This window comes from Phocoena phocoena, chromosome 3 (genome assembly GCF_963924675.1).
Source record: "Phocoena phocoena chromosome 3, mPhoPho1.1, whole genome shotgun sequence".
Classification (NCBI taxonomy): Eukaryota; Metazoa; Chordata; class Mammalia; order Artiodactyla; family Phocoenidae; genus Phocoena; species Phocoena phocoena.
Window position 1 is genome coordinate 12,463,852 of NC_089221.1, and position 9,789 is coordinate 12,473,640.

Consider the following 9,789-nt stretch of genomic DNA (forward strand, 5'->3'; position numbering starts at 1 on the left):
GATGATTTTCTCATATTTTAATGAGATCTAAGAAAGACCATTTTAATTCTGTCCAAGCAGGCCTTGGGGAGGAAAAAAAAAAAGTCTAATTTATGAGTACTCTGAAAATGTTGGGAATCCACATTAAAGAAGGTTTTTTTTTGTTTGTTTGTTTGTTTTTTTGTGGTACGCAGGCCTCTCACTGTTGTGGCCTCTCCCATTGCGGAGCACAGGCTCCGGACGCGCAGGCTCAGCGGCCATGGCTCACGGGACCAGCCGTTCCGCGGCATGTGGGATCCTCCCAGACCGGGGCACGAACCCGTGTCCCCTGCATCGGCAGGTGGACTCTCAACCACTGCGCCACCAGGGAAGCCCTGTATTTTAACTGATAACTGACTTGATATGTGAAAACCTATACAAATAGGAATAAAGGAATGACTAATTCAGAATTAGTTCTCTTAAATAGCAAGTTTCTAAAGCTGTGTGATTCTCTTTATAAGAATGTGTTTCACACTGCTTAAGACTATGTAAATTGTTACTGTGTAAATTTTTAAAATATATATTTTTATAGATCTAAAACTTTAACGGTCTGTTGGGTTGCTTGTCATAAGTTGAATATTGTTTCATTACCTTAGTATTGACTATACTTAGGTTTCTGTACTTTTATACTATATAGTATAGTATAAAGTATACTATATAGTATAAAAGTATATAGACTATACTTTCCTCTATAGTCACTCAGTTTCCTTCAAATCCCGTTTGTCACAATGTTTGCTTTATAGTCAGACACAAAATTAAATGGGTCCAGATGGTACAATCACTTGTATATTATTTGCTGAAAACAGTTAAGTCGTCCCTCAATTCACTTTGGTTTTAATCCTGTCATACTCCTCTAGGCTAAGAAAATGAAAGCTTATCTGGACTACATTTATGCTAAATATCAACATGGTTTATAAGTGATAGAAAAACTACTCACATATTCAGTCAGCCCTGGACCAGAAGGCTCTGTAGAACAGCCAGAAGTGCATGCCATATGTCTGCACTGGAAGACCATAGAATGCGCTTTAGGAAACAAGAGCTCAGCGTGGAATGAGTGTGGTTCAAAGCCAGTGTGGATGAGTGGACCACATGTGAGACATTCAAGTTATATTCCTATCCGGTGTCTCTGGAGAAAATACCACTCTGTTAAAAAAAAAAAACAGAGTTCTGATATAATTGATCCATTGGTCCTCATAGTCAACGTCATCAGGTCTCAGATTATTCAAGTCATTTTGCTGCCACCAGTGTCAGTCACTTGGAAAGTTTAGTCAAGACAATTTCCTAAAATTTTTTTTAAATGCTCACTTTAAGTATTTTCAACTTCGTCTAGATGGGTTGTAAAACCCATTTCTGTACAAGTAGTTTATTTAAATAAGGAATGTGCCCTAAGAAGCATTCCTGAGGTACAGAAATATTTTTTCCATTGAAATAATATTCTTTGTTTACGAATAGGCTTTCTTATTTCTAACTTATAAAACCTCAGATGGAACATCTGGACAGAACCATATAGAGGATGGTGGTTAAAACCGTCAGCATAGCATTTTACTATTCTGTTTTACTCATCCTCGAGTTTGAAAAGGTGGGGTGAAGGTCAAATCGGTAACGCTAGAAGGCTTCATGGACAACGTATAACTTTACTCCATTGCTCCTTACCATACATCAACACCTTTATAAGGACAAACATGAAGGCCTGAGACTTTCCTGGCCCCATGTCTTTTTATCACCGTCATCCCCAAAGACAGAATCTGGGAAACAACTTGGGATCTACTTCATGTACCTTCAAGTCTCGGCTTTTGTCCACTGCCCAGTGTGTGCATGGACTTCCTTTGGGTGCTGGCTTCTCTGTTGGACCGAGCTTCATGGGAAGGACCCCAGGGCTAGGTGATGAGAAGCAGCTGGTGTAAGCTGACGGTGGGGGTGAAGACCTGAAAAGCTGCGTGAATGTTCTGCAACTTCCCGTATGTGATTCCAAGTAGACACATTTATGACTCCCTTAAATAAAAAAGGAGCAGAGATGAGGTGATACCTGGTGAAAATGATGTTTATTATAAAATATTTGTATCATTGTAGCTAAATAGGAAAGATAAATATATGTTTATATCTCTTATCAGGAGCTACCCTTAGCTATAATTAAGCATGCTGGATAGATTAAAAACTGAGCACTGGTGTATATTTGATCTGTGTTTAAATTCATCAGTCAGAAAGTGGTAAATGAGAAATTAATTTTTCCACTTGGTTTATATTTCACAAGATAAGAGTGGACACTTCAGTCGGCTTGTGAGGCCAGTTGTATTACTGGTTGCATTTTCAGCTGTCCCTCCTGTGTGTCTTTCTAGGTGCTAGCAGACCAGAAGACTCTCCATGTACTGTACAGGAAAAGGAAATGTCACATGACTCTCTTTTTAAAGCAGGAAGTGAAGTGGCTTTTTCCTTTGAAAACTGTGACAGAACAGTGCAGTGCTTATAAAACTATCCGTGGTGAATCTGTGGTGATGGACCTGTTCTTACAATTTCCAGTTCTTTGCAGACTGGCACTTTTGTAAAATTAAATTAAAATGTTGCACTGAGATCAAATTGCTATAAAAGTTTCTAAACACTTGCTCTCAGTTTCCGTACATTCTTGCAGATGGGCAGAAAGAGTTTGCTATGTGGCACTGGTCCGCAGAGCACCCTTTAGTAGCAGTGAAACGTGAGTTTCAGGCAAGGATCAATAGCTCCTGATGTTATTTATCTGGGAGTTTGGGATTTTGCCCAGAACGGGAGGGCAGTTCTTTTGTTTTGTTGTTTTGCTCTTGGTCCAACTTTTGTGTAGAGTTGCCCAGTACGCGCCTTGCTCAGGGCACCTGACTGAGGAGGTGCGTGGGGGCTGGGATCTCTCCTCTGAGTCGTACCCTCTGCTTGGTGGAGGTTCTTGGATCAGCCATCAGTTACATTTGCTACTTTTTTGAGAAGGCTTCCCTAGGTTTCTACATTCTCTTAGCGGAAATCAGCAAGAACGTCCTTTTGATTTCAGTTCGTTATGGTTAACAGAAATCTTCATCACGTTTATTTCTTCATGGGTTTCAGGCTCCTGTGGGAAGGAGTGTGGGTCTTATATTGTGACTAGAACAGTGCTCATACTAATATCAAATGAGTTCCGAATCGCAGGTTGGTAGTGAAAGCCACACTCAGCTGTTAACCTTCTTGAAGAAGCAAAGAATCTCATAGTGTGATGACTTTTTTCCTTCTTTTTTTATTGATCCAGGACTTGAAGAGACCAAGTTCTTAGATGTAGTCCTGGGGAGAGAAGCTTCCTGAAGTTAATGATACCCCGACATACTCATCCAGTCAGAGAGACCTATGGAATGGCCACAATAGACATAAGAGGTCAAACCAAGTATTATTAACATTTTATCTTTAGTGAGGTTAAAATTAACCAAGGACATTGAGTTCACCGAGAAACAGGTTCTTAAACAAATATAGCTCATGAAAAAACACTGCTTATTGGGGTCACGGACTCCTAACAATGAACAGAACCTTAATATGTCTGGGGAACACACGTGCCATGCTGCACTGCTGGTGGAAGAGGCCTGACCCCAGCCTGGACTCTGCAGAGCCTCCTGGCAGGTCGCAGGTAGGGGACAGTGGTGTAGGGTGAGGCTGGTGTGGCAAACAGGGAAGCAAGGGCATAGCAGCCTGAGACCACCTCAGGTATTTATCAAAGTCAGAAGCAGGACACACCCCTTGGCATGCATAACTGACATCAGGAAAAATGAAGGCCTGGAAACTTACCACCAACACAGAGGAAATAACTTTTGGTGGCAAATGGGACAGGAGAGAGTTCTTAAACAACAGGTGGCTCGTAATGGTCTCTTCTCCACCAGACACATCCATCATGCCTTGGTTCCTGAGGGTCTTCACGCATCTGAAAGGCACACTGTTTGACCCTCACAGGCCTCGTTGATAGTGGCCTGAAGAGGGGGCACGGGCTCAATGTCTGTAATAAGGAAGAGTTTTGAGCAAATCCATGAATTCCAATTCTGTATGGGATTTTAGTGTGAATGACAAATGTTTATGAGCCTAAGTTGCTGTTTTATGATTAATATGAAATACTGCCTGAGCCTAAAACCAGTCTTGCCAGAAACGCAAGAAGTATGTGTCTAACATATTTTGGGTTCTGTTCAAGCAGTTGGGTTGTGAGGATAGAAAACCACTTAAGTCAGTTCCATAAGGAGAATCCCACAGACCGACAGGGCAGGAAGTACAGCCAGTCCTCCTGGAAGGCACCTGGGACCTAGAGAGCCAAGAAGTAAAGCTTCCAGCAGCATCTCTAACAATCCACGGAGAGATGGTCTCATCGCTCAAGATTTCCCCACCTCGCTCTGTACATGATCTCTCTCTCTTTCCTCTCTTTGTCTCTCTCCACCTCCACCTCCCACTCTTCATCCTCCGGGCACACAAGGATGCTCCTGCCACTGAAGGAAGCTGCATCTTAGCTCACCAGTCCAAAATCCTGAGTAGAATCTGATTGGCTCAGCCGATCTACGGTCTTTGAACCACGTGCACAGCTCTATCCAATCATCTGTGGCCAGGGCATGGGGCCCCGGGCGCCTGCAGCACAGATTCAAAGTTTCTGGGAAGCAGGTGTGTTCAGGGCGTGCCTCAAACCATATCAAATACACGTGGAGTTTTCACAGCTCAGGTGCACACATGAGTGACCTTCAGCAAAGGAAGAAGAGTCAGCGTAGTTCAGAGCACCTCGTTGGTAATCATCCAATTAGCATCCTCACCGATAGAAATGTTAACTTAACGCGTTCATCAGAGAAGAACAAAGACAAATGCAGGTGACATCAAAGCTTTAGGGTAAGAGTCACACAAGGTTGCCCTCATGAGGCAGTTTTCTTAGCGGTCGGAGGGGAGATAGGAAGAAAAAAGAGTTACAGGTGTCCGGAGTAATTCCCTTCGTGTGCAGGTTTGTTGCTGTTGATCTGCTTAAATAGCCTAAAAGACACACATGTGCTGTTTTTCAAATGCAGACCGAAGTCCTGCGAGGTTTCCTGCAGCTTTTTGATGGAAAGGGGATTTACAGTTCTGTCCTCTAAACCTCAACTACGTGTGTTTTCAGCCCCATTTTTGGCCTGCGGCTGGCTAGCTCTGTAAAGTGCTCTGGGCTCCAGTACTTGAACTTCATGTCGCAAAGGGTAAATTTAGCATTGTCTGCTTCCTCCAAGTTCCATGACGACTTCCTTAACTTGTTGTTCTCTTTGTGCCCTGGGTAGTAAATTCTTACCGACAGTGGAGATTGGCTCCTGCACTCTTAAGCCTAAGCACCAAGGTTGTCTGGAACCTTATGCACAGAATTCCCAACAGCTCTATCACAGGTTAGTTTAATGCTTACTGTAATGAGGTGTTGTTTTCCCTATGCCTCTTATTCCTTCTACAGGATATTATATTTGTTAAGATACAGCCTGGAGCCAGGGAACAGAGCAGAGAACCCAGACCCTTCGAAGGGTAAACTTGCTGGTTGTTCTCATCCGTCAGATTACATGTGTGGCTTTCTAGACACTAAGTAAATAAAAACAAAGGGAAATCTTTGGAGAGCCTCAACGGTGGATATCAGAAAAGATAGTTTGGTGTTGTAAATGAATATTCACTAAATCTATTTCTGGGCCAACTTGTGTTGGGGACATTAAAATTACCTACATTTCAAAGGTTAACAATGCAACTAACTAAGCCAATGTAAGTTTAGGCTTAAACTTAGAGAAGAGGAACTATTTTCCACAAGCTAATGGTTGACAAGACCTAATGGAATGAGTGTGTTGAACAATGCTGTAAAAATCACAATAAAAAAAGCAGTCAGACTTAAAGCTTCATTTTAATAACCTCAGACACCAAGTTGAATATCCATGTGGGAAGAAGCAAACACCTTATCAAATAGATATGGTTGGTGCTAAACCTATACTTACCCCAGCTCAGGGAAAAAGAAGTAAATAGATATGGTGAAATGATTTCAAATGGTTCCAAGCCATCTCCCTTACTTTACTCCTAAACCATCCCCAGATAATGCGCTTTTCAAAGTCAGTTATTGTGTTGAACAAAGGACAGTGATGAAAAATAGTAACCAAAGTCATTTTCAAATGAGTGAAACAAGATATGCTTCTTCAAATATGAAGAAATCTCTCAACATAAAACCATTTAACAACTTTTATGAAGTTTAGGAATTAAGCAAAGACGTGGTAAAGGACAACTGCTTCAGAATTGTAGCAATGCCTCAAAGCTCCTATTTGTAGGCTGATGGTCCTAAGGAGATGCATTAGGACCTCGTAGATTAATGCCATCTTCAGTGCCATTTAATCCTAACAGGGACCAGAAAGTTTAGCATTAGCTATGTAGCAGGCCAAAAAGCTGCCAAGTCCTTGTATACAGAGAGAATCAAGTATCACACTGAATTACTGACCTGGTAATGAATGACCCACTATTCGCCAGCCACTTTTCTTCACAGGAGCATTCTAACTGTTTCTCAGCATCCAGCCATACGTTTGGTCCCTCTATGCAACTGCAGGCAACCTCAGTTCCATGTTCCCTCACAGCAACTCTTTGGTCTCAAGCTGTACCATGTGGAGAGAGGATTTTATGAATCTCTTGCCAAGGATCTTTCAGGTCAAGGTCAAGCCATGGATCTTTTCACATTATGCCTTCAAGAGACCAGCATCCAAAGTGACTGTTCAAGAGACCCAGAGGGTCACACCTTAGTAGTAGAGCTAAACTAGCCCAGAATAGAGACTACTCCAGATATACCCTTAAACACTTAAAAAGAAGCCATGAAAGGATCAAACCAATCTGATCTTCCAGGACTTTAACTAGCTTCCAGAACAAAACCAACATTCTTTAAAGGAGGATAGCTAAGTTCAGATACTCAATGATCTAACAACTCAATGTTCAGGATCCAAAAAAAAAAATACTAGACATGCCAAGAATCAGGAGATATGACCCATAACCAGGAGGAGAAAGAGAGTCAATAGAAAAAGACCCACCAATGACACAGATGGTGGAATTAGTATTCAAAGACAATGAAATAGCTATTACAAACATGCTCAACATGTTTAAGGATCTTTAAATAATATGAATATAATCAGGAGAGATAGTGAAGACATAAAGAACCAATTGGAACTTCTAGAGATGAAAATTAAGATATCTGAAGTGAAAAAATACACTGGGTGGGACTAACTGCAGCTTAGACATGGAAAAAGACCAGGGAACCTGAAGATGTAGCAGTACAAACTATTCAATCTGAAACATTAACTAACTAAATAAATAAATCAGGCCTCAATGACCTGGGGATAATATAGAGTGGTTCATTATATGTTTGACTGGAGTCCCAGAAAAGTGTGTGTTGGCAGGAGGAGAGGAGAGGGAGACAGAAAGATATTTGAAGAAATAATGGCTGAAAAACTTCCAAATTTAATAAAAACTATGAACCCACAGATCTAAGAACCTAAAGGAACCTGAAGTAGCATAAACACACACACACACACACACACACACACACATACACAAAATAACATCAAAGTACATCAAAATCAAATTTCTGAAAGACAGTGATAAAGAGAAAATCTTAAAATCAGCCAGAGAAAAAAGGCACATGGTGTACAGAGGAATAAGGATAAGAATGAGAGCAGATTTCAGAAATGATGCAAGTCAGAAGACCATGGACATCTTTAAATTGTAGAATGAAAGAAAAAATACTGTCAACATAGAGTTCTATATCCAGCAAAAATCTTCTTTAAAACTTTTACCTTAAGGTGAAATAAAGACTTATTAAGACAAACAAAAGCTGAGAGGTTTTGCCAGTTAACATCACTATAAGTATTGTTAGAGGAAGTTCTTTAGATAGAAGAAAAATAAAACCAGATGGAAACCTGGATCTAAAAAAGGAATGAGGAGTACAAGAAATGGTAAATATGTGGGTAAATATGCAAGTATTTTTTCACTTTTAAATCTCTTCTACGACTAATTAACTATATAAAGCAAAAATAAACATGTGTTCATAACTTATGCAGAAATAAAATGTATGACAACAATAGCACAAAGGATGGAAGGGGAAACTGGAAGTATATTGTTATAAGGTTATTATACAATATTCAAACATTATTAATTAAAGTAAACTTGGTAAGTTGAGGATATATATTATAAACATTAGCACAACCACTAAAAGCTAAAAGGTAGAGGTATAGCTAAGAAACCAATAGCAGGAAATAAGGGTAAAAAATGAACAGAGAACAGATGGGATAAATAGGGAACAAACATCCAGATGGTAGATTTAATCACAACCATTACACGTAAATGGTTACAAACACTCGAAATAAAAAGAATGAATTAGATCCAGCTGACAGAAGGGAATTCCGGATGCGCTGTGAAGTGGAAAAAGCAACATACAGAGTTGCTGTTAGTATTTGTTTATCTATGGGTAGTAGGAGGGAGAGGTGAGGGAAAAACACAAGGAGACTGACAAAATGGAAACAGATGCATGATAAAATAACAAGAAGTGTTAAATATAATCTATGACAGTGTTGTTGATAATAAAAATGTGTTCTGAACATAGACCAGGATTAGAAGATGACATGAACAAGTGAAAACATTGAATTGACCTAGGATGTGATTGCGGTTAATTTTATTCTTAGATTCTTGACCTTCCGTATAGCTTTTATAACAAAATATTGAAATTGAAAAATAAATGTACGAGGTTTGAAGATACAGAAAACCATGACTCAAGTTCCTTTTATAGTGAGTGGTTCTTTGACTCTCTAGCTTCGTGGAAGGAAAATGAAGACCTTTTGTGCAATAATTCTCCCAAGATGGTTCCAGCCCTGTAAATGCTTTAGCATCTTATCTGGTATTAGCACAGGGCACTGGCTGCTGTTGTAGGTAGTCATTAAACATGGCAAGAAACTCCACCTGAAGCGAGAGTCGGTCAGAGTTCTTTGGTTGCAGGTAGCAGGAACTGACTTTGGCTGACTTAAAGGAAAGAAAATCATTGGGAAGACCAGAAAATCAGTCTTGGAATTGAGGCAGCTCCAGAAGGGGGAAGCAGGAATTCCAGGGATGGTCCATAGCAGCAGCAGCAGCAGTCTGGTTGGGTTGCTTCCACGGGAACTAGTGAATTCCAGTCTTACTTCAAACCTCCATCACCGGCTCAAGTGTCAAAGTCCCAGGAACAAGCACTGGACTCATCATGTGCTCACTCTCTAGATACACTAGGACCTACTAGGAGGTGCTCAGGACCGCTTAGGGTCTTGGTAGCAGGAGGGCTGCTTCCTGTAACCACAGTTCTACCAAAATCACATGCACACAGAGAGGGAAGGCTGTTTCCCCAAAAGAATTCAGGGTGTTCTAAGGAAGGGCTCATGGACGCTGGGTGACTAAAACATACCTTTCCTGGTACTGGAAAAAGGAAGAGGAATCATGGGGAAATTTTCACAGGGTTGAGTGTCATACCAAGAATGTGGAGTCTACCTGCAACGCAAGATCCCACTGCATTCCTGAGTCTGGGGTCCAAATTGAGGAGGGCAATGTTTGCCAATGCTTTTGTGCTATGAATCTGTGGGAATTGAATTTATGGTCCAAAGCCCAATCTAATAGACATGATAAGGCTTGCCTTTAGCCTGAAGGAATTTGATAGAGTGGTTTGTGTTGGTGGCTTATTTATAAATATTATTTGAATTTTTTCAATATAAATTTGTTTCAGTCTCTCATCTCAAGTGCTCCCATAAATATGTATTAATTATTATGGGT